At 31.1% G+C, this 27762-nt stretch overlaps 1 pseudogene; it reads right to left on the bottom strand.

Annotated features, from left to right (window-relative positions):
* Positions 1 to 24896: 24896 nt before the first annotated feature.
* LOC127546995 (TLR adapter interacting with SLC15A4 on the lysosome-like) lies at positions 24897 to 25439 on the bottom strand (annotated as a pseudogene).
* Positions 25440 to 27762: the final 2323 nt, after the last annotated feature.

Below are 27762 nucleotides of genomic sequence, written 5' to 3'. Positions count from 1 at the left end.
TAAAAACTTTGATGCATAAGAGGAGTCTAATGTTTTCAAAAACCTCTTCTTCAGTTGTATATTTGCCTTCAGAGAGGTTGACTTCAACTTGGGGTATATGGTCAATGGTTTCAGCATTGATTGATATGGTCAGTTAAAAGCATAATAGAAATGCTCAATCATATATCTAGGATCATGTTTTTATCCCTAATCAATAAGGCTCCACAAGTATTGAATTGTTGCGCTGTACCATAGGTCTTTGGCCCATAAATAGACTTCAGTAGTAAATTATCATTGCTATTATTTCCAACTGCATTCCAACTGCCATGTTTGATAGTTTGTGCCTACTTTAGCATGGGAGTTACCCATGATTACATTCTTGTTCTAGTTCAGCACATTGATGATGTGTATTTCCAGGACTTTAAAAAATTTTCTTTGATTTCATCAGGGTTTGTCATGATAGGAGCTTACACACTGATGATATTGTTGTGGTACTTTCTTGAAAGTGGTAATCATATTGATATGAGCCCATTATTCAGTCTATTGGGGAAACACAAACTTCTTAACTAGATTGTACTTGATTATGACACCTGCATTTACTTAATGGTATTCTTCATCAATGTTACTACTCCACAAAAATGTATATCCATCTCAGACTTCTGTAAACTGCTCTTCATTTTCCAGTCTTGTTTTACTTAGGGATGTTACATCTATTGAGTTTTCTCATAAGAGTTGTTTATCTTTTAGTTCTACTATATTTTAAATTTCCAAGGTAGATAAAAATGTAAAAATTATTTGGATGCTTTCTTTTGATGCAAAAACAAATTTGATTTAAGAGAGGCCAAGTTTCGTGAAATAATCAGTCTCATTATCTCTTCCAGAATCTTCAGTATTCAGTGATAAAGCAAAGGTAAAAAGGATTTGGCTTGATGACAGCTTGAGATGTAATGTACAATTTTGGTATCTTTGATGTCTAACCAAACTCTAAACACTTCCCAGCATCTCCTTCCACTGCCTTCATGCCCCTTTGGGGAAAAAAAAAAATTGTTCAATTTATATATTCTTCCATGAAGATCTTCTCTTGCTTTGGATAGACCTCCTCAAGTCATCTAAGAGTTTGAAGCCTTTTGGTTACCCTCAAGATGCATTAACCTACATGCAAAAAATAAATAAATAAATAAATGACTGGATGTGGCTTCTGTGCATACTATCGTTTCTTGGAACTACAGATGAGAGTTGAGTGTCAGGTAAACAACAAAGTGGAAAACAGTCCTAAAAAAGGGCTCAGTAGCCCTTCAGTTTTTCCCCATTGCATATGATGCTTACTGACAGTTTTAAATATATGCTCCTGACTATTTTAAGGAAAAGTCCATTTATTCCTATCCTCTCAAGTATTTTTATTAGGAATGGATGTTGGATTATATCAAATGCTTTTTCTGTGTCTGTTGAGATGATCATATGGATTTTGTTAATTTGGTTATTGATATAGTTAATTATGCTAATAGGTTTCCTAATATTAAACCAACCCTGCATTCCTGGTATAAAACCTACTTGGTCATAGTGGATTATCTAAGGATTATTTTCTGTAATCTTTTTGCTAATACTTTATTTAAGATTTTAGCATCAATATTCATTAGGGAGATTGGTCTATAATTTTTTTTCTCTGTTTTCAACCTACCTGGTTTAGTTATCATTACCATTTATGTATCATAAAAGGAATTTGGTAGGACTCCTTCAATCCTTATTTTTTCAAATAGTTTATATAGCATTGGAGTTAATTGTTCTTTAAATGTTTGGAAGAATTTACATGTAAATCCATCTGGTCCTGGGGATTTTTTCTTAGGGAGTTTGTTAATAGCTTGTTCTATTTCTTTTTTCTAAAATGGGACTTTTTAGTCTATTTACTTCTTCCTCTGTTAATCTGGGCAAGCTATATTTTTGAAGGTATTCTTCCATTTCATTTAAGTTGTCGAATTTATTGGCATAAAGTTGGGCAATGTAATTCCTAATTATTGGTCTAATTTCCTCTTCATTAGTGGCAAGTTCTCCATTTTCATTTTTAAGACTAACAATTTGATTTTCCTCTTTCCTTTTTTTAATCAGATTTACTAAGGGTTTGTCTATTTTGTTGTTTTTTTCATAGAACCAACTCTTAGTTTTATTAATTAATTCAATACTGTTTTTACTTACAATTTTATTGATCTCTCTCTTTTTTTTTTTTTTTTTTTTTTAGAATTTCAAGGTTAGTATTTTACTGGGGGTTTTTAATTTGTTCCTATTTTTAGCATTTTTAGTTGGAAGCCCAATTCATTGATCTTCCCGTTCTCTGTTTTCTGCAAGTAGGCTTCTAGAGATATCAAATTTCCCTTTATTACCACTTTGGCTGCACCCCACACATTTTGGTATGACATCTCATTATTGTCATTTTGGGGGGTGAAGTTATTAGTTATGTCTATCATTTGCTGTTTCATTCAATCATTCTTTAGTATGATATTGTTTAGTTTCCAATTTTTTTTTGGTCTATTTTCCCCTGGCTTTTTGTTGAATATAATTTTCATTGCATTGTGGTCTGAAAAGGATGCATTTACTATTTCTGCCTTACTGCATTTGAGTTTGAGGTTTTATGTCCTAATATACGGTCAATTTTTGTATAATTTCCATGAACTGCTGAGAAGAAAGTGTACTCTTTTCTGTCTCCATTTAGTTTTCTCCAAAGATCTATCATATCTAATTATTCTAGTATTCTATTTATCTCTTTGACTTGTTTCTTATTTATTTTGTGGTTTGATTCATCTAATTCTGAGAGTGCAAGGTTGAGATCCCCCACTATTATAGTTTTGATGTCTATTTCTTCTTGCAGCTCTCTTAATTGTCTTTTAACATGCTACATCACTTGGTACATATATGTTTAATATTGATATTGCTTCATTATCTATGCTACCCTTAAGCAAGATATAGTGCCCTTCCTTATCTCTTTTAATTAGATTAATTTTTGCTTTAGCTTGATCTGAGATCAGGATGGCTACCCCTGCTTTTTTGACTTCACCTGAAGCATAGTAGATTCTGCTCCAACCTTTTACCTTTACTCTGTTTGTATCTCCCTGCTTCAGGTATGTTTCCTGTAAACAGCATATTGTAGGATTCTTGCTTTTAATCCATTTTGCTAACCACTTCCTCTTTATGGGGGAATTTACCCCATTCACATTTATGGTTAAAATGACCAATTCGAACAAAGAGGAAATTAGAGCAATAATTAGGAGTTACTTTGCCCAACTTTATGCCAACAAATTTGACAACTTAAGTGAAATAGAAAAATACCTCCAAAAATATAGCTTGTCCAAACTAACAGAGGAAGAAGTAAATATCCTAAACAGTCCCATCTCAGAAAAAGAAATAGAACAAACTATCAATCAACTCCCTAAGAAAAAATCCCCAGGACCAGATGGATTTACATGTGAATTCTACCAAACATTTAAAGAACAATTAACTCCAATGCTAAATAAACTATTTGAAAAAATAGGGATTGAAGGAGTCCTACTAAACTCCTTTTATGACACAGACATGGTACTGATACCTAATCCAAGCAGGCTGAAAACAGAGAAAGAAAATAATAGACCAATCTCCCTAATGAATATTGATGCTAAAATCTTAAATAAAATATTAGCAAAAAGATTACAGAAAATCATCCCCAGGATAATACACTATGATCAAGTAGGATTTATACCAGGAATGCAGGGCTGGTTCAATATTAGGAAAACTATTAGCATAATTGACTATATCAATAACCAAACAAACAAAAACCATATGATCATCTCAATAGATGCAAAAAAAGCATTTGATAAAATCCAACATCCACTCCTAATAAAAACACTTGAGAGCATAGGAATAAATGGACTTTTCCTTAAAATAGTCAGGAGCATATATTTAAAACCATCAGTAAGCATCATATGCAATGGGAAAAACTGGAACCTTTCCCAGTAAGATCTGGAGTGAAGCAAGGTTGCCCACTATCACCATTATTATTTAATATCGTATTAGAAACACTAGCCTCGGCAATAAGAGTCAAAAAAGATATTAAAGGAATTAGAGTAGGCAATGAGGAAACCAAACTATCACTCTTTGCAGATGATATGATGGTATACCTAGAGAACCCCAGAGATTCTACTAAAAAGCTATTAGAAATAATTCATAATTTTAGCAAAGTAGCTGGCTACAAAATAAATCCCCATAAATCCTCAGCATTTTTATACATCACCAACAAAACCCAACAGCAAGAGATACAAAGAGAAATTCCATTCAGAATAACTGTTGATACCATAAAATATTTGGGAATCTATCTACCAAAGGAAAGTCAGAAATTATATGAGCAAAATTATAAAAAAGTCTCCACACAAATAAAGTCAGACTTAAATAACTGGAAAAATATTAAGTGCTCTTGGATCGGCTGAGTGAACATAATAAAGATGACAATACTCCCTAAACTAATCTATTTATTTAGTGCTATACCAATCAGACTTCCAAGAAAATATTTTAATGATCTAGAAAAAATAACAACAAAATTCATATGGAACAATAAAAAGTCGAGAATCTCAAGGGAATTAATGAAAAAAAAAATCAAATGAAGGTGGCCTAGCTGTACCTGATCTAAAATTATATTATAAAGCAGCAGTCACCAAAACCATTTGGTATTGGCTAAGAAATAGATTAGTGGATCAGTGGAAAAGGTTAGGTTCACAAGACAGAATAGTCAACTATAGCAATCTAGTGTTTGACAAACCCAAAGACCCTAACTTCTGGGATAAGAATTCACTATTTGATAAAAACTGCTGGGATAATTGGAAATTAGTATGGTAGAAATTAGGCATGGACCCACACTTAACACCATATCCCAAGATAAGATCAAAATGGGTCCATGACCTAGGCATAAAGAACGAGATTATAAATAAATTAGAGGAACATAGGATAGTTTATCTCTCAGACTTGTGGAGGAGAAAGAAATTTGTGACCAAAGATGAACTAGAGACCATTACTGATCACAAAATAGAAAATTTTGATTACATCAAATTAAAAAGCCTTTGTACAAACAAAACTAATGCAAACAAGATTAGAAGAGAAGCAACAAACTGGGAAAACATCTTCACAGTTAAATGTTCTGATAAAGGCCTCATTTCCAAAATATATAGAGAACTGACTCAAATTTATAAGAAATCAAGCCATTCTCCAATTGATAAATGGTCAAAGGATATGAATAGACAATTTTCAGAGGATAAAATTGAAACTATTACCACTCATATGAAAGAGTGTTCCAAATCATTATTGATCAGAGAAATGTAAATTAAGACAACTCTGAGATACCACTACACACCTGTCAGATTGGCTAAGATGACAGGAAAAAATAATGATGAATGTTGGAGGGGATGCGGGAAAACTGGGACACTAATGCATTGTTGGTGGAGTTGTGAACAAATCCAACCATTCTGGAGAGCAATCTGGAATTATACCCAAACAGTTATCAAATTGTGCATACCCTTTGATCCAGCAGTGTTTCTATTGGGCTTATATCCCAAAGAAATACTAAAGAAGGGAAAGGGACCTGTATGTGCCAAAATGTTTGTAGCAGCCCTGTTTGTAGTGGCTAGAAACTGGAAAATGAATGGATGCCCATCAATTGGAGAATGGCTGAGTAAATTGTGGTATATGAATGTTATGGAATATTATTGTTCTGTAAGAAATGACCAGAAGGATGACTACAGAGAGGACTGGCGAGACTTACATGAACTGATGCTAAGTGAAATGAGCAGAACCAGGAGATCATTATACACTTCAACAACGATATTGTATGAGGACATATTTTGATGGAAGTGGATTTCTTTGACAAAGAGACCTGAGTTTCAATTGATAAATGACGGACAGAAGCAGCTACACCCAAAGAAAGAACACTGGGAAACGAATGTGAACTATCTGCATTTTTGTTTTTCTTCCCGGGTTATTTATACCTTCTGAATCCAATTCTCCCTGTGCAACAAGAGAACTGTTCGGTTCTGCAAACATATATTGTATCTAGGCTATACTGCAACATATCCAACATATAAAGGACTGCTTGCCATCTAGGGGAGGGGGTGGAGGGAGGGAGAGGAAAAATCAGAACAGAAACGAGTGCAAGGTATAATGCTGTAAAAAAATTACCCTGGCATGGATTCTGTTAATATAAAGTAACTATTAAATAAAAAATAAAAAAATAAAAAATAAATAAAATGACCAATTCTGTATTACTTGCCATGTTGTTAACCCCTATTTATACTTTTCTCCCTTCCTTCACTCTTACCCTCCTCCCCAGTATTTAACTTGTGACCATCACTTACTTCTCACAGCCCTCCCTTTTTAGTATCCCTCCCCCAACCTTAGAGTTCCCCCCTTATTTTACTCCTTTTCCTCACAATTTCTGTATCCCTTCTGCTTAGCTTATTCCTTCCCTTTTCACTTTTCCCCTCCCACTTTTCAATGAGGTGGGAGAATCCCACCATAAATCGAATATGTCTAAGATTTTTTTCTCTTTAAGCAAACTCTGATGGCAGTAAGATACACACTATGTTCATCCCCCTCCATTCTTTTTCTCAGATATAAGAGGTTTCCTTTGCCTCTTCATGAGATGTAGTTCCCCCCTTTACCCTTTTTCTGGTACAATTTCCTTTCCACCTCTAGTTTCCTAAACAAGGTAAACATGCATTCTTTATATATCTTTATAGCAGAAATATAGTTCCCAAGATTTCTTTTTACCTTTTTAGGTTTCTCTTGAGTTCTATGTTTGTAGATCAAACTTTTTCTTAAGTTCTGGTTTTTTCATCAAAAATAGGTGAAATTCTCTTATTTTGTTGAACGTCCATCTTTTTCCCTGGAAAAAAAGATGTTCATTTTGTCTGGGTAAGTTATTTTTTGTTGCATACCAAGCTCCTTAGCCTTTCAGAATATCATATTCCAGGCCTTTTGATCCTTTAATATGGACACTGCTAGGTCTTGAGTATTTCTTATCGTGGCTCCTCTATATTTGAATTGGGTTTTTCTAGCCACTTGCAGTATTTTTTCCTTTGTCTGAGGGTTCTGGCATTTGGCCACTATATTTCTTGGTGTTTTGATTTTAGGGTCCCTTTCAATAGGTGATCGATGAATTCTTTCAATTTCTATTTTACCCTCTATTTCTATGACTTCTGGGCAGTTCTCTTTGATAATTTCCTGGAAAAATAGTGTCCAGGCTCTTTTTTTTTTTTCATCATATTTTTGCAGGGAGTCCAATAATTCTCAGATTATCTCTCCTAGATCTATTTTCCAGTCTGTTGTTTTCCCAAAAAGGTATTTGACATTTTTTTCTATTGTTTCATTTTTTTTTTTTTTTTTTGGTTTTGCTTGACTGATTCTTAGTGTCTCCTTGAATCATTCAATTCCATTTGTTCGGTTCTGATTTTCAATTTCTTCACTCATTTTTTTAATATCTTTTTTTTTCTAATTGTCCAATTGAGTTTTTAAAAAGTTGTTTTGTTCTATGGAATTTTTTCCATTTCACTAATTTTATTTTTTAGAGAGCTATTTTTTTTTCCATTTCACTAACTGTTTTTCAAGGATTTGATTTCTTTATCCACTCTATCTTTAAATGAGTGGCATGACTTAACCAGACTCTCTTGCCAAGCTTTGCTTTCCTTTTCCCATTTTTCTTCTAGCTCTCTTATAAGAGCCTTTTTAATTTCTTCTATGAGAGTCATCTGTGCTGAGGAACAGATGATCTCCCCCTTTGGGGATTCATCTAGAGACAGATTGTTTTTAGTCTCCTCAGGGTTTAAAGTCTGCTTTCTATCCATATAGAAGCTATCAATTGTTAAGGTACATTTAAATTTTTTGCTCACTTTGTGAAAGAAGAGTTAAAGAACACATACTAACAAGAAAAACAAATCGTTTGCTTTTTTTTTTTTTTTTTGGGGGGGGGGGGGTCTGGATGGTATTACTGAGCTTCCTCTACAGACTATGGGCAGCAGTGAGTCCCTAACAGGACAACGATGGCTGTGCTGCGCCTGCGCTCTGAGACTCTGAGAGTGTGCTGAGATACTGTGGGGGCAGGGTGGCCAGGTCCCAAGAGATCTTAGCTCTTTTGGGTTATAATCTTTATACTCTGTGTTTTTAGCTTCTCTGCTTGTCTGTTGGCTTGCTGCCAGGGCAAAGTATCCAATTCATAGCAAAGTTCTCCCCGCAGAGACGGCTGAGATCACACCCCACCCCCCTCCCATCTGCTCTCCTATGAGTTGCCTGCTGGCTCTCACTGCTGCTGCCTGCCCTCAGCCTGCCCCTGATCTAAAACTGTCCCTGTCCTTGAGCAAAAATAGATCTTTCCTGGTGATTTTCAAGGATGTCTTCTCTTGATAATTATTTGTGTTTTTTTTTTTTTTTCAGTCAAGCACTGATTCCAAGGCTTGTCATGAAATAAAGTCTGAGAGAAAATGTGGAGCTTAAGTAGATGTGTGTGTCCTCTCCTCCATCTTGGCTGGAAGAACAATGAACCAAAACTGCCTTTTAAGAAAGGCAGAACTAGTAAATGCTTCCTTTTCAGATCACAATGCCAAAAAAAAAAAATTGTATTCAATAAAGGGTCAAAGAAACATAGACTAAAAACCAATTGGAAATTAAATAATCTAATACTAAAGAATGAGTGGGTCAAGCAACAATTTTACAAAAACAATCCATAATTTTATCCAAGAGAATGATAAGAATCAGACAATGTACTAAAATCTATGAGTCACAGCCAATGTAGTATCTCCATTGGTAATTTTATATCTTTAAATAGTTTAATGAGTAAAATGGAGAAAGAGAAGATCAATGAATTGAGTATGCAACTAAAAAAGCTAGAAAAAAGTACAAATTAAAAAGCATCAATTAGATATCAAATTAGAAATTCTGAAACTCAAAGGAGAGATTTATAGAATAGAAACTAAGGAAACTATTGAATTAATAAATAAAATTAAGATTAGGTTTTATGAAAAAACTAACAAAATAGATAAACCTTTGGTCAATGTGATCAGAAAATGTAAAAAAAAAAATCACCAACATTGAAAATGAAAAGGGTCAATTTACCAACAAAAAGAAAATTAAACAATAATCAGGAGCTATTTTGCCCAAGTGTATGGCAGTGTCCAACAATCTTACTGAAATAGATGAATATTTATTAAAATATATATTGTCCAGGTTAACAGAAAGGAAATAAAATATTTAAGTAGTCCCATTTTAGGAAAAACATTGAACAAGTAATTAATGAATTCCCTAAGAAAAAAAAATCTCCAGGGCCAGATAGGTTCAAAAGTGAATTCTGTCAAACTTTTATAGAATAATTAATTTCAATACTATGTAAAGCATTTGAAAAAAATAAAGTCTCACCAAATTCCTTCTATGAGACAAATATGATTCCTAAACGAGGAAGAGCCAAAACAGAGAAAGAAAATTACAGGCCAATCTCCCTAATGAATATTGATGCAAAATCATTAAATAAAATAATAACAAAGAGATTACAGCAAATTATCAGCAGAATAATACACTATAGCCAAGTAGGAAGTATACCAGGAATGTAGGGCTGCTTCACATTAAGAAAACTATTAATATAATCAATCATATCAATAACAAAACCAACAGAAATTATATGATCATCTTAATAGATACAGAAAAATCTTTTCACAAAATAAAGCACCCATTCTTATTAACAACACTAGAAAGCATAGAGATAGCAAGTATTATTTGTAATGGAGAGAAGCTGAACATATTCCCAATAAGATCAGAGCTGAAACAAGAATGCCCATTGTCACTTTATTCAATATTGTACTAGAAATATTGGCTTTAGCAATGAAAAAAGAAAAAGAAATTAAAGGAATTAGAATAGGAAATGAAGAACTAAAACTATCACTCTTTGTAAATGATATGATGGTATACTTGGAGAATCCTAGAAAATCACCCAAAGACTTACTGGAAACAACTGACAGCTTTGGCAAAGTTCCAGGATATAAAATAGACCCACAAAAGCCATCAGCATTTTGATATATCACTGACAAAACTCATCAGCTCTGAAAAATTACATTTGAAATTCCTACAGACAAAATAAAATACTTGCGTGTCTACTTGCCAAGACATACACAAGAACTATATGGATACAATAGCAAAATACTTCTCACACAAATAAAATCAGATCTGAAGACCTGGAAAAATATCAATTTTTCATGGCTATGCCTAGTCACTATAATAAAAATAACAATCCTGCCTAATTGTTGTAGTTGTTAATTGCTATACCAATTAAACTGCCAAAACATAATTTTATGGAGCTAGAAAAAATAATAACAAAATTCATCTGGAAGTATAAAAGGGCATGAATATCAAGAGAATTGATGAAAAAAAATATGAAAGATGGTGGCTTAGTAGTATCAAACCTAAAACTATATAATAAAGTAGCAGTCATCAAACCATTTGCTACTGACTAGGAAATAGAGTGGTAGATTAGTGGAATAGATTAGATACACATGATACTCAAGGCTTATAGCAATCCAGTATTTAATAAACTCTGAAACTATTACTTCTGGAATAAGAACTCATTGTTTGACAAAAATTTCTGGGGAAAGTTGTAAATAATATATCAGAAATTCAAGATAGACTTACATGTCATTCTCTATACCAAAATAAGGTTAAAATGAATACATGATTTGGGAATAAAGGATGATAACATAAACAAATTAGGGAGAACAAGGGATAAATTACCTATCAGATCTCTGAAATTTGTAACTCAAGAAGAAATAGAGAACATCATCAAAAGCAAAATGGATAACTTTGATTACACTAAAAATTTTTCCACAAACAAAATCAACAAAAACAAGATTAAAAGGAAGGTACAAAGCTCGGGGAAAGCTTTATAGCCAGTATTTCTGATAAAGTATATTTTGATAAATTATTTCTAATATATATAAAGAACTGTGTCAAATTTATAAGAATACAAGTCATTCCCTAACTGATAAATCGTTAAAAATTATGAACAATTTTTATATGATGAAATTAAAATCATCTACAGTTATATGAAAAATGCTTTAAATGATTATTTATTAGAGAAATGTAAATAAAACCAACTCCGAAATACTACCACACACCTCTCAGATTGGCTAAGATTTTAGGAAAAGATAATGATAAATGTTGTAGGGGATATGGGAAAACGGGGACACTAATTCATTGTTCATGCATGAGTTGTGAAATGATCCAACCATTCTGGAGACCAATCTGGAACTATGCACAAAGGGCTAAAAATCTGTGCATATCCTTTGACCTAACAGTGCCATTACTGCATCTGTATCCCAAGAAAATCATAAAAGCTGGAAAAGGATCCACATGTGCAAAAAGTTGATAACAATGGAAAAAAAAAGAGTTAAAGGAAAAGGAGAAACAACACAGAGAAAGGAAGGGTAAGGCAAAACACAAGAGGGGAATTTTAATATCTGAAAGATTATTACAAATAAAAGGAATATATTAATTATGTCATTTCATAGCTAGTTCAGGTAGAAATTCATTAAGTATAAAGAAAGCTGATTTCCTTTCCACATAAAAAATATTTTTCTAAGAACTTGCCTATCCAGCAATGGGACAAGTTGTTTTTTTGTTTTTGTTTTTGTTTTTTTTTTTTTTTTTTTTGGGGGGGGATAAAGCTGTGGATTCAATGTCACTAGAGTTATTTAAAGAGAATTTAATTAACCAACTAACAAAGGATATCAGAAATGTTTTAGAAAAAGGGAAGGATATTATTTTAAGAGTGAGAAGTTTGACTAATACTTTTAATCCTAAACTCTATAATTCCATGATTTTTTAAAATAATTCATTTCATTGAAATCTTTTTACTTTAGCTAATTGTCCTTTTGAATCCATCCTCCCTACACAGTTCCAGAGAGATATTTTCTAAAGAGGGAAACTTCACCAAAACAAATTAATCCATCAAAAATGTTCAATACTTATGAACTCTTATTTCTGCAAGTGACCACATGGAAGCGATTATCTTCACATTTTTTTTTTTTTTTTGGAGTCAAACTCTGACATTTTAATTTTATAATATTTAATTTGTTTTTGTTATTTCCATTTATGTTATTAAACACATAATATGTATTTATTCCTGCTTTTGCATATTTGAATTTTTATCATATCATATAAGTCTTCCCATGCTTGTCTGTATTTATTATATTTATCATTTCATGTAGTATATTATCATTACATTATCATTTTTCATAGTATGGCATCATTCTATTACAATTTGCTTTGTTATTCCCTGATCCATGGTCATCTATTTTATTTCCAATTCAGTCCAACAACAAAAAAAGTAATGCTAAAGTAATTTTGATATTTGTGGACTGAATTGGCATATATGCCTAGCAATGGGATCTCTAGGCCAATCTTTTTAGTCATTTCATTTATATAATTCAAGTTGTCTTCCTGAGTGGTTGAATACCTTATTCGTTTAATTTTTTTAAATAAATTTTATTTTTCAATCAATGGAAATCAAACTTCTTTCAGTTTTCCTATATTTCTTTCACATCAATAAACAAAACAAAACAAAACAAAACCCCTCTTAGAAAAATAAATATTCAAGAATATCTAAAGTCTATATTGACTATACCCCAAAATATATGTGCATCAATCTCCTCTACAGTTTCATCACTTTTCTGTCATAAAGTGAATGTCATATTTCATCGAATCCTCTAGAATTGTGTCATTACATTTATGAGAATTCTGAAGTTTTTCAATTAAAATTTTTAAGCTTTTTCCTAGTATTTATATACCTCTTGAAATTTGCAAAACATTTTACCTATAGTATCTCATTTTAATTTTCATGACAACCCTGGGAGATCAGTGCTATTCTTATCTCTCTTTTACAGATGAAGAAATAGGCCAATAAATGTTAAATGACTTGTCTTGAAACACATAGTATGTGTCTGAGGCTGCATTTTATCTTAGTATTCCTAACTTCAGATCTAGCTCTTTATCCATTATACAGTTTAGCAGTCAATAGTACTGAAATTGTATTTTCAAAGTTATTGTTTAAATCATTCTCATGATTCCACTCACTTTATTTTGTGTCAGTTCATATGAGTCTTCCTAGGTTTCCCTGAAAATCCCTTTTATTATTATTACTTTTTTTTTTTACAGGATAATAGTAGTCTATGACATTCCCATACCATATTTTTAGTCCTTTTATAATTAACAGGAACCTGAGATCGAATTTCTTTGCCATTATTCTATAAAAGACAGTGAGAGGGAAACAGAGAATTAGAAAGAAAAAGAATGAAGTGAGGGAGAGAGTAATAAGTACTTCAATAAAAACATATAGGTACTTATTTTCTCTTTCTTACTTCTTCAGGAACACAAACCTAATAGTGTTATCTCTGGATCAAACGATCTTGACAGTTTAATAAGTTGGTGAGCAGAGTTCCAAATTTCTTTCCATAATTTCTAGATACATTTATATTTCTATGAATAGTGCATTAATGTACATATTTTTATTTATATTTTTTAAATGAACACTTCTTATAGGAGTTGCACAGTCTCATCCTCAGTTCTCTGGAATCACAGATGGTCAGTATGTTTGTCAAAGTTCTTACAACTTTCAAAGTATTTTTTTTTATAGAATTGTTCTAATTAATCAAAATCATTCTATTTCTTTCATACATTTACAAAATGCCCTCATAATTATTTATTTTTATAATATTGATGTTATAATGTAAATTATTCTAATTCTGCTCATTAAATCAGTTTATACACTGACTTCTTAAAATCATCTTTTCCTTCATTTCTTTATAAAATAATTATATCATAACTTATTCATATACAAAAATTATTCAATTATTGTTAATATAGCCAAAGTAGAAATATGAGCACTAAATATTAAAGACCATGATATTGAAAAAAATTAGAATTGAAGTAGGTCATAGGCTTTTCACAGCTATAGGGAAGATATAATTCTTAATCAGATAAAAGGTTCATTTTTACTTCAAGAAATTGAAGAGATTTTGCCCAAAGAACTCTAATCCATATAGAATAAAAAAGTGAAATTATTAAGAGAAAAATGTATCAAATATCTATAATGGGTTGATAAGACAAATATTTCATAGAATATATCAACTAACTATGTAGAGAATATGTAGATTAAAAGTGTGCTTCAAGTAGATAATCAAAAGATATAATTGGTTCTCAAAAAAATTGTGTTAATTATGCAGCACTATATGGAAAAATATGCCAAACTAAAACAATCCTGAAATTGTATCTCATACATACCAAATTGTCAGAGATAACAAATGGTTGGAAAAATCAGCATTGGAGGGTTTGTGTAAAGGGACGTATCATTAATATATTTTGATGAACTTATGTTTTCACAAATATTTAATTTTCTTTTTATCATTTGTTATATTGACATATAAATCCAATTAGTATAGAATTACCAAAATCTTTTATGGAATCTATTGTAACAATAATAAATATGAATTCAGGTCTAAGGCTGACCTCAAAAACATATTTGCTATGGGACATTTGGCAAGTCTCTAGAGTTCTCTACCAATTTCAGTTTCCTCATATGTCAAATAAAAATAATTTGAAAATTACAAGTAAAAGATATTATAACTTAAAAAGATATATAATTTTAGCCATAATTGTTGCTGTTGTTGTTGTAATTTCTAATTTTAGAAAGTTGTTTGGAATCTGAGAGATTATAAAACTTGATTATCGTGATAACTAGTATGTGTCTGAGGCTGCATTTTATCTTAGTATTCCTAACTTCAGATCTAGCTCTTTATCCATTATACAGTTTAGCAGTCAATAGTACTGAAATTGTATTTTCAAAGTTATTGTTTAAATCATTCTCATGATTCCACTCACTTTATTTTGTGTCAGTTCATATGAGTCTTCCTAGGTTTCCCTGAAAATCCCTTTTATTATTATTACTTTTTTTTTTTTACAGGATAATAGTAGTCTATGACATTCCCATACCATATTTTTAGTCCTTTTATAATTAACAGGAACCTGAGATCGAATTTCTTTGCCATTATTCTATAAAAGACAGTGAGAGGGAAACAGAGAGATAGAAAAAAAAAGAATGAAGTGAGGGAGAGAGTAATAAGTACTTAAATAAAAACATATAGGTACTTATTTTCTCTTTCTTACTTCTTCAGGAACACAAACCTAATAGTGTTATCTCTGGATCAAACGATCTTGACAGTTTAATAAGTTGGTGAGCAGAGTTCCAAATTTCTTTCCATAATTTCTAGATACATTTATATTTCTATGAATAGTGCATTAATGTACATATTTTTATTTATATTTTTTAAATGAACACTTCTTATAGGAGTTGCACAGTCTCATCCTCAGTTCTCTGGAATCACAGATGGTCAGTATGTTTGTCAAAGTTCTTACAACTTTCAAAGTATTTTTTTTTATAGAATTGTTCTAATTAATCAAAATCATTCTATTTCTTTCATACATTTACAAAATGCCCTCATAATTATTTATTTTTATAATATTGATGTTATAATGTAAATTATTCTAATTCTGCTCATTAAATCAGTTTATACACTGACTTCTTAAAATCATCTTTTCCTTCATTTCTTTATAAAATAATTATATCATAACTTATTCATATACAAAAATTATTCAATTATTGTTAATATAGCCAAAGTAGAAATATGAGCACTAAATATTAAAGACCATGATATTGAAAAAAATTAGAATTGAAGTAGGTCATAGGCTTTTCACAGCTATAGGGAAGATATAATTCTTAATCAGATAAAAGGTTCATTTTTACTTCAAGAAATTGAAGAGATTTTGCCCAAAGAACTCTAATCCATATAGAATAAAAAAGTGAAATTATTAAGAGAAAAATGTATCAAATATCTATAATGGGTTGATAAGACAAATATTTCATAGAATATATCAACTAACTATGTAGAGAATATGTAGATTAAAAGTGTGCTTCAAGTAGATAATCAAAAGATATAATTGGTTCTCAAAAAAATTGTGTTAATTATGCAGCACTATATGGAAAAATATGCCAAACTAAAACAATCCTGAAATTGTATCTCATACATACCAAATTGTCAGAGATAACAAATGGTTGGAAAAATCAGCATTGGAGGGTTTGTGTAAAGGGACGTATCATTAATATATTTTGATGAACTTATGTTTTCACAAATATTTAATTTTCTTTTTATCATTTGTTATATTGACATATAAATCCAATTAGTATAGAATTACCAAAATCTTTTATGGAATCTATTGTAACAATAATAAATATGAATTCAGGTCTAAGGCTGACCTCAAAAACATATTTGCTATGGGACATTTGGCAAGTCTCTAGAGTTCTCTACCAATTTCAGTTTCCTCATATGTCAAATAAAAATAATTTGAAAATTACAAGTAAAAGATATTATAACTTAAAAAGATATATAATTTTAGCCATAATTGTTGCTGTTGTTGTTGTAATTTCTAATTTTAGAAAGTTGTTTGGAATCTGAGAGATTATAAAACTTGATTATCGTGATAACTAGTATTTGTCAGGGGTGACATTCCCTTTATCAAAGCTAATATGCTAGACATTATGTTATATTACTACTATGGAAAAATATTTATGTGCTATTACTTCCCTTATTTAATTTATTTATTCATATTTTATCCCTATTAATTTTTCCCAATATTATTCATTCAGTATTCAAAGACTCAAAAGACTCTACTTATAGTGGAGTCAATTTTACATTTTCTCTGAATTTTCCTAGAAATAAAATGGTTGTCATCACAAACTCATCAGGAATGTGTTTTGAAGTAACACAAAATCTTACTCTCTGTCGAGTAACAATTTCATGGGAAACTAAAGTTGTAATGCTAAAATCAATTATTTCTTACAGTGTTTTATATGTAGAGATTAAAATAAGCTCAGTGGGGTTCAAATTCATTGTGGAAAAGAGTGTTATTTCTGACTTGGGTAGTTCTTTTGTAAGTTGAATTTAAAATAAAAAGCCAAAGTCCGGGTATGTTCCATCCTTTCCTATGATTGAAATAAGAGTTGGAGACGATCCAATCACTGCATAAATTACTCTCATTTTTAATCTTTCAGAATATAGACAATCTGATTTACATTTACATGTCTTAAGAGCCTGGCATTTTTCACTGATTTTAAGTTGAGTTTAAGGTGCTTTTTTTCCCCCTAGAACCTCTGGCTCACACCTGAAATATTCATAGTTGTCTACAACTTTCTCATCAGGTGAAACTAATTTCATCTCCAGGTTATTCAATTTACCTTATGTCTTTTCTACTTTATTTTCCAGGGATCCAAGACTGTTTTGCATTTTGTCTATCAATCCTCTAAAAATATAAAATGATTGCTTTAAACCTGAAGATGACAGAGATGAAGGTAAGATCTCAAGCTGCCAAATTTGTAGTGACCGTATAGAAATTGCCTGTGGAATGAGTTGCTATTTCTTCACAATTTCATGGTTTGGACCTAATACCCCTGTTGTCTCCACAACAGCAAAGGTAGAAATTGTTTATTTAATTTCAAGTGTAAATTGATAAAAGAAAGATCTTAACAAGATCTTTTGAAAAAATGCAACTTTCCATCTGAGTGGCAAGTTTGGACTTGCATTATCCCATATGTAAAGATTAAACTCAAAGCTTCCACAGAGCATTCTGGTTCTGAACTTCTAGTCATGGCTTTGCCTATTTCCCATGCAATGATCTCTAATCTCTAATAATTCCTCAATATTGTTATGAAGCATTTAGTCACCAACATTTCCAGTAATTTAGCACCAAGAGGCTTACAAACTTCTGCATAAATATCTTGAAACAATTCCTCTGCAAGGTTATCAAAGATGTTATTGTTATGATCATGACTATTAATGGTATTATCAATTTAAATAACAGTTGGATCAGAAGATATTGGAAAAAATTAATAGGGATGATACATCCTCTCTCTTCCATCTGGTAATACAGTGGAATACAGAGAGCAAATATATGTCTTCCTTCTAAAGGGTAGAATCAAGACAGGCATAATATAAATATGATATCTCATTCAAAAATTAGCTGGGTTTATCTAAGTGCTTATAGGCCTAGAGAGAATTTCTTCACAAAGTGAGAGAGAAAGAGGAGGAAGGTTGATGTAGGAGATCACAGTCAAATCATAACAAGCCAAGTAAGGTTTTAATTTATGTAGATTGGATCTGTCAAAGTATATTATTTGCAAAGAATGCTTTTCATCAGTCTTTTGTCCTTCAGTCAAGTGACCAAAAGTATACAGTAATTCAAAATTCTAGTAATCTGTTTGGAAACAATTGTTTTCTCTAGCTATAGGTTTGTAGTCTTACAAATTTCCAATTTAAAGAAAGGAGGCTGCAAATTAAAACAAAAAATGTTTCAAGGAAAATCCTGCTCTAAAGTTAAAGAATGGAGTAAATGAACAAGGCAACAGTTAACTCTGTATTGTTGAAGCTGCTTTTTATTATATGGTCAAAGAAGCATTATGCACCACTAAAAAACACATGCAAATTGAAGAAACCTATATATGCAGCAATAGGAGAATGATAAATTAAGCTATATGATAACACTTAAGAATAACAAGCATGAGAAATACAAAGAAATCTGCACAGTTTTGAAATATTAAAAAGGTTTTGTTTTGAAAAGTAGAATTAGATGAATGCAAATATTTTAAACATAATTCTATAAACAGAAAGAAAATAATAATAATAGATTTGTGAAAATTATATTCATATATTGATATTAACTTATTTAATGTAAATGAGAAGTGTCTCAGACAAAAAAAGATCTGGACTCATGTGCTACCACTAATTTATATTAGCTGATACTGGGGAAGTCACTTGATCTCTCAATATCCTCTGCAACAACTTTATAAAAAAAGGTTAAAAATTAGCTAAAATAGTAAAAGAAGTAAATAGCCAGCAAATTTAATTATCATAATGACTGTTTAAAAGATGGACAACAGACCTAAGATTGCTTGGTACTAAAATAAATACAAGCAAAATATTGCTGTATAACAACATTTGTTGTTACTTTAGACTTTGTCATCTCATTCAGGGTACTTTTGGTAAAAATATTTGAATTGTTTGCCATTTACTTCTCCAGTCATTTTATAGATTAGGAATTGTGGCAAACAGTTAAGTGACTTGCCCAGGGAGATATGTCTAGGTGTCTGAGGTCAAATTTCATCTCATAAAGACACATCTTTCTGATTCTAGGTGAATTACTCCATCTACTAGCAATGTCTCACTTTGAATGGCCTAGAAGATAAGAAGTAATATATTTAATAATTTTTCTATAATAAAAGTCTTTATGGAATTTGTATATTTCTTTCTTGAAAAAAATCATTTTTTTTCTTTCACAAGGGAATATTTTATGTATGTTCTTTTCTGGGCCTTTTCTTATCCTTATCCAACCTGACTTTAAATTTAATGGCATTATTAGCTCAATAATTTTGTTTTTTCCTACTTGGAATCACCCCTTATTTTCAAAAAATAAAAAGTTCAATTTATATTATTAAAATTCAGATAAGGTATAAAAGGATTCCATCATTATTTCCTTTTTGAATTAGTTTCCATCTTTAGCAGTAGTACGAGAAAATAGAAATAATACCAATATTTCAGGAATTTTTATCCAAATTCATGATTTCTTTGATCCTAAAAAAATGGAGGAAAAAAAACAACTAAAAACAAGTGTACAAGTTTCATGTATGTAAAAATATTCTTTTTCTTTGGATTACACTACAAAGATGCATTGATAGAAAATATTTAAAAAGTTATACCTAGTTTTAAAAAACTTGATAGAAATGGAATTCTAATTATATATGAATAATATTTTCAATCAGAATTATATTTATCTTCAAACTATAGTTATTAACATTGATTTTTTGGACTGCTCTTTTCTAACAAGAGAAATTATCATCATTCTATTTTAAAAACCCAACATATGAAGTGAAAGGACTGAACCAATTGACAACTTGAAAAATGCCACAAATAAAACAATGTTTATCCATCTGGTAGGTTACATCTAATAGGGATGACTGATTTGTGTACATTAACAGATAAATACCTCACTTGTCTCTACAAATGGAAAAAGAATGTCAAGTCTTATCTGTTGCTCACTTAAAAAATTGATTTGTCTTCCTAAAGATTTACTCAATAGACCTGAAAATCATCCATATATCCTGGTCCTTCAACCCTTTGATTAGAATGGTAGTCTTTCCTCTTATCCTTGCATACTTGGAAAAACACCAATTGCTCATTACCTTTCATGCTGATCTATAATAACATAAAATTAACCTACTTTTTATGAGGAAGTATTCTTAGGAAGAATTGAAAAGGATTTGTGTGTATATTTTGTAGTGTGAAATCAGATATTCTAAGGATTAGATCATAGAAACAACGTCTTCAAGTGCAAACAGAAGGAGAAAATTGGTTTCCTTTTCTATTGGTGAACTCAGAATAATCCAGTATTGACCAGAGGCCACTTTAATCCAAAAGAGAAAAAATAGAAAAGATAAAAAAAAAAAATTTGACTTCTTTTTTTAGAACTTTGCATCTCTTTTTTTCTTCTAAGAGTTAAAAAAAATGGATATTTATTCTTTGAAGGATGAATTAAGGATGAATTTTGTTTTGTATTTTGAAAAGGGAAAGCAAAAAGATGCCCTAATCATTCAAGTCATTGAGTATTTAGGTTCCCATACTCTCTTTGCAACTATTCAATAAAATCACTATAATTATATTAGCAGCAACAACAATAAATTCCGACATTGTATCATATAATGTTGGAATCTCTCACATTCTTCCATCTGAATACCTAATAAAACTGTTACCTAAAGCTTTTAAAGGGAAGGCATGAATTACATGCTAAGTGAAAAGTCTCTGTTGTTTTTACTATGAAACCTGAATCATTTTGACATGATAGCCTCAGTTTTCTGTTTCTTTATATGGAGAAGAGCCATGATAAAGCCATGGTTTAAATTTTCTTCTTTAGAGAAAAAACAAAACTAACAATTCCCTTCTCCAATTATTTTTTTTAAACCATCCCCAACTGGCTTGGACAATATAAAAATAAGGCACCTAAATAATTCATAGGAAAGTATTTTTTAAAGAATGTTTCAAATTTTATTCATCCTAAAAGTAGAGCTCATCCCATCTTTCAGTCTTAAGTTGAAAAGAGAGAAATCCCTCTCCTTCCACCCATGGCTCTCTCCTTTACATCTCTCTCATGTAGCCAATATTCTCCATCTATAGCTATAAATATGTATTTATAGATATATAAATATAGATAGGTCTACTTACAAAAATCTATATCTATATAGACTTAGCTATATCTATACTCATGACACAGTTTTAGAGCTAGAAAAGATCATAATGTTTTCCAACATAAACTCATCATATGATGATGTTCATTATTACATGAAGAAACTGAAGCCAGAAATGTGAAATAGCTTGTCTCAAGAAACATATCTAATTATTTAGAACTCCAAATCTTGCATTTTGATCTCACTCTGTTTTGCTTTTTGCAAAACATCTCCCTTAACTATTTAGCATTTAAAATCCTGTTCTCCATTTTTAACAGACAGTAACCCTGCAGATAAGATATTGATGATTATAAAAATATATGGAAAATATTAAGGGGAAATCATTTTAAATACTTGTAACTTTTACATGATGTGTTTCTAGCTTTCTGCCCTACTTCTATCTATGTCTTCACATGAGCACAGTGGTTTCGTCATAATATTCTTCATAATAGTGTCATATGTTGTATCATAAGAGGTATCAGACATACAATATGTGACCTACAGCACATTCAAGTGCAGCATGAAGTAAAAGTATAGTTCCTACCTAATTTTAATGCACTGCTGCATAATGAGATGCACGCACATATATAATATGTGTGTATATATGTGAACAAACACAAATGGTTTTCTAAGTCTATATGCATCCCACAAGGATATTTATGCATTGTCTACTGCCCTGTTCTATTTTGGTTTGACACTGTTCTTTTAAACTATTTGACAGAAATAGTACTGCTGAAACCATGAACTCAGGTAGAAATCTGCCTTAGCCTTTCTAGCATAGAGGTAGGTTTGGTGATTTATTCAGCCAAGTCATCTTATACCTCTTAGAATGATAATATTCTGGTACCTTAATTAAGTGAAAACATTTAATCTCAAACCTAAGTTTTAGTATCAATCAATTAATGATAGGTTTTAAGCGAAGTGAAAAAAATTCTTGAAATTGAAGTACAATGCAAAAAATTTTTATTTACATAGAAACTTAATTCCATCCTAAAGATCATCCAAAATCATTAAAATGGTTGGAGCAAGGATTTAACTTTAGTCATGGTTTGATTGTCTTTCTTCCCAATGTTTGTACTAATGGTATCCTTGAATCTAATCAGCTTTCAAAAATGTCATTATTTAAAGCTAAGTATGGCCTATATATATTATATTCACAACTCCATCAGTTGTCCAGCAAACACACCACAGTAGAAATGCCAAACTCCAAAACTGTAGGCTGAAACAGATTAAAAATATTATGGAAATGTTTAAGAAATTAACTCAAAATAGAAAACAATATAGATAACATTAATTTGTGGTTTTCTAAGTCACTGTGCAGCCTATAAGAACTGGAGTTTGATACCACTGAACTATACCATTCCTAAAGAGAAATGTCTTAGTACCTCATAAATAGGAAAAGAAAAGAACTTTTAATTCCCCAAAGCTGCAAATCACCCTTTTGTTACATATTCTCCAAATCTGAATCCATTTTCCCCTGGAGTAAATATTTACCTGTGGAAGAAGAGTATGGCCTAGATTTTTGCATATATGACATGTAGTTTTCCAAAAAACAATTTATATATATATATATATATATATATATATATATATATATATATACATACATATATATATATATACACACACACATATATACACATATATACACACATATGAATATATATGTACATATACACACACACATATATACATATACACACATATACATATATATGAATATATATATATGTATATATATATTTACTTCATGGCTTTAGTATTTTTCTTTTTTTGATAGGCCATATTTATTTAATATTTCAGACACAGATCTCAAATCAAGGCATTATACAAGATTGCATGTTTGTTTAAAAATATATAGCAATTGCATGACAGGGTCAGAAGTAAACCAAAAGATATCACTTAATCTTATAATGTATAACTTTACAAAGCAGAGTGACTTGGAAAATCTATTCTTAGTCCCTGTGGGAATTAAGGAAGAATGTGTGTGTATGTGTGTGTATATGTGCTGGAATGTTTCAGAGGGACAAAAGTGAGAAATAGAACATGTTATATTCTTTAATATAAGCACAGTATCCCCAAGGCAACGTGATACATGCAAAGTGGAATTTGGACTCAAATGGCATGGCTTTGCATCCAAATTCTGCCAAATTCTGAATTATGTTATGTGTCACTTTAAGCAAATCTTTGAACTTTCTAGGTCTTACTATCCTTATCTGAGAAATGAGCAACTGGTTAGATGACTTCTGATAGAATTCTTATAAGATGTTGTCAGTGGAATTGATAGAGACAATGCTTATATACTTAGTACTTATTAGAGTTCACTCCTTTAAGAGAACATATATAAGGAGGAGCTTCCACAAGCCCACAGAAGCCCACAAGTCCTCTCTCTCAGAGTGGAGTCAGATTCATTCCAACTTCCACCTGTGTGCTGGCTGGAAACTCGGAGGGAGCTAGAGGCTGAAGCTGGAAGATATAAATAACTAGCAGCAAGAGCTCTTGGAACCAAGGAGAGAGATAGGCCTCAAAGAAAGCTAACCAGGCCCAAGGAAGGAAACAATACTTGGAAAGAGACAATAAAGGACTGGACTTTAACTCCTGGCTGAATTTGAGGTGATTATTACACTGAACTGAAACTAAGGCTGCCTCCAGAAGCCCCCCAACAAACCTGCTCCCAGAGAATATTATAATTTAGAGAAGAACATTCCAACTTCTAGGGATATTTTAGCTTTAAATTTGTTCATCAAAATCAAGTTGTTGATTTAAATTGTCATAGTTTCACTTTTTGATAAACTTTCTTTTTTTGTCAGAGACTTGATAGATGTGGGAACATGAAATATTCACAACTTTTGCCTAAATAATCATTCATAAGAAGAAAAAACAAAAACAGAAACAGAATTCTCCCTCTTTCTAAAAAGAAATCTTCTAGATGATTGGTTCAAGTAATTTTCTGATAAGATAAGGAAAAAGATAAAACAAGAGCACAAATATAAACATGTTATTATTATGATTTGGAAAATTTGAACCTGCCCAGTAGAGTTTGTTTTTTCTTTCTTTCTTTTTTCTTCCCTTTTTTCTTCATTATCTTTTTAAAGTAATACATCTTGTATTAATCTACTCTCTTACTAGTAGTTTTGAACACTTTTCTAAGTTTCCCAATGCCTTTTTATATCTCTTCCAACCAGAAAATCTTTCTATGAAACATTTAAACAGATAATCCTTTAAAATTTGGAAACTGAGAAGACTTTTTTGTTTGGTTTTCCTTTGACCATTGACTTATTTTTATTCTCTTGAAACATTATGTAAATTTTATATTTATTTTCTCTTTTGTTCATCTGTTTTTATCTTGCTTGGTTGCTGTACTTGTTCCTTAAAATAGTTCATTATATTTTCATTTTACTGTCATCCCTTTTATCCTTCATTACATATTTCTGAGACACATTATATATAAATATTCCATGATTTAAACCTTACATTCCTACTGCCTGTTTTTTTTTTTCCTTCAGGAAAAAAAATACATATAATACAGCTTTGAATCTGACTATAAAAGGAATCAATATATCTTTTTCCATAAATTCACATTGATAAATAGGGAAACATACAGAGTAGGGATACTGATTTCAGACAAGACTAAGTGTAGGAAGCAGTTAATCATTTCTGTGGCTTCATGGTCTCTTAAGTTTTTCTCCCACAGTATCTGTAGGCTGATTTGATCCATACTTGTCATGATGAGCTCTAAACCTAGAATGTGAATAGGAGAACTGTCACGAAATACAATGTCCATGAAATACTCTAATACTCTTTATAAATTCTATTATCTTCTGCTCCAAATATTCATTCAGGATGGCATTGGATAGAGTCTTCTTAAGTGGCATAACACTTTTGTCCTTGATACTAGTTATTCTCCAGTAGGATGAATGACTGAAGAGGTTTATAATGCAAATTACTCAATTGGGTTGAAGTAGATTCCTCTATAGGCAAAAGCATTTCTGAAGATTTCAATAGTGAGCCAAATTCAAAGCTGTTCTCAAAGGTGCAATCTGTTCCAAGCTTAGATGATGGCCATGACTTGGCCACCAGAAATGTATATATTGTTATAATTTAAAATAGAACAAAAGGGCAAAAATATCAAGGGAATTGATGAAAAAAAATACAAAGGATGGTGGCCTAGCAGTACGAAACCTAAAACTCTATTATAAAGCTGCAATCAACAAAACCATTTGGTACTGGCTAAGAAATAGAGTGATAGATCAGTAGAAGAGATTAGATGTATATGACACAATAAACAAGGTCTATAGTCATTGATAAACCACAAACTCCAGCTGTAGGGTTAAGAAATCCCAGCAGCTATTTCACAAAAATTGCTAGGAAAACTGAAAAATAACATGCCAGAAACTTGGCATAGACCTACATCTCACACTTGATATTAAAATAAGGTCAAAATGGGTAATGTAGTTTTTGATAAATCCCTAAACTGTACGTTCTGGGATAAGAAGTCACTATTTTACAAAAACTGCTGGGAAAATTGGAAAATAATATGTCAGAAACTTATCATTGACCTACAGTATCTTATACCTCATACTAAAATAAGTCAAAATAGTTACATGATTTGAGTGTAAAGAGTGATGCCATAAGCAATTTATGAGAGCAAGGGATAGTTTACCTATCAGATCTTTGGAGAAGAGAAGAAGTTATGACCAAAGAAGAACTAGAGATCATTATGAAAGGCAAAATGAACAACTTTGATTAAATTAGAAAAGTTTTTGGCACAAACAAAACCAATGCAACCAAGAATAAAAGGGAAAAATTCTTATAGCCAGTGTTTCTGACAAAAGCCTTATTTATAAAATGCATATAGAATTGTATCATATTTATAAGAATACAAGCTATTTCCCAATTCATAAATGGTCAAAGGATATGAACAGACAATTTTCAGAAGATAAAACTAAAGCCATTTATAGTCATATGAAAAAAAATGCCCTGAATCACCATAAATTAGAAAATTGCAAATAAAAACAACTCTGAGGTACCTCCTCAAAACTCGCAGACTGGCTAAGATGAAAGGAAAAGATAACTAATGATAAATGTTGGAGGAAATGTGTGAAAACTGGAATACTAATGCATTGTTGATGGAGTTGTGAAATCATACAATTATTCTGGAGTGCAATTCAAAATTCTGCCCAAAGGAGTATAAAATTATGCATATCCTTAGACACCAAGGAAATCATAAGGGAGGGGAAAGGACCCACATGTGCAAAAATGTTTGCAGCAGCTTTTCAGTAGTGGCAGAGAATTGGAAAATGAGTAGATGCCCATCAATTGGGAAATGGCTGAATAAGTTATGGTATGTGAAAGTAATGGAATATTATTTTTCTATAAAAATTGGTGAACATGCTGATTTTAAAAAGACTTGGAAAGATTTACATGAATTGTCATTGAGTGAAACAAGCAGAACCAAGAATATATTGTGCACAGTAACATCATAAATTGTGTCATAATCAACTGTGCTATTTGGTTTTTGTCTCAGCAGTTCAGTGATCTAAGGCCATCCCAATAAACTTTGGATGGAAAATGCCATTTGCATCCAGAAGGAGAACTAGGAATACTGAATATAAATCAGCACATACTATGTTCAATTTTTTTTCTGCTTTTGTCTTCTCTTATTTTTTTTCCTTTTGTTCTGATTTTTCTCTCCCAACATAATTGAAAAAGTTAATTTATATGTATAATCAGAAAAAATAAAATGATATATAAATGAAATTGAAATAAATAAATATACTCTTATAAATTAAAGCTAGATAAAAAAATTATTCTTAATTTGCAAGGTTATTAGAAACCTAGCACTCTAAGAATGTATTCCTAGAATCTTGAGGGAGATATAACACTTAGTGTTATTACTTTTAGTGTTAAGTGAGATAATCCTTTTCAGAAACTATGTAGATTATACCCATCTTTTTCTCCCCTCTAAAGGGAATATCATGCTATGCAGATATCATATATTCTAGCATTTCAATCATTATTTTATTACTAGCTATGACTTAAATTGTCCTACCAACCTATTTCAGATTATGGAATAAATTTTACTGACTGTATACTTCCTTATGTCCCAGTTGACTTTTTATTTATATCTAAATATTTTCCAAATTTGTATTATTCTGTCTAGCTTAGATTTTGTAACTGCTATTTAGCAGAGTGCCTATTGTATTGCATATTCTTTTTTTTTTTATTTTAAATTTTTTATTTAATAATTACATTATATTGACACTCGTTTCTGTTCCGATTTTTTTCCCCCTCCCTCCCTCCACCCCCTCCCCTAGATGGCAAGCAGTCCTTTATATGTTGGATATGTTGCAGTATATCCTAGATACAATATATGTTTGCAGAACCGAACAGTTCTCTTGTTGCGTAGGGAGAATTGG

The sequence above is a fragment of the Antechinus flavipes genome, chromosome 1 (genome assembly GCF_016432865.1).
Source record: "Antechinus flavipes isolate AdamAnt ecotype Samford, QLD, Australia chromosome 1, AdamAnt_v2, whole genome shotgun sequence".
Taxonomy (NCBI): domain Eukaryota; kingdom Metazoa; phylum Chordata; class Mammalia; order Dasyuromorphia; family Dasyuridae; genus Antechinus; species Antechinus flavipes.
This window is presented reverse-complemented; position numbering and strand designations above follow the sequence as displayed.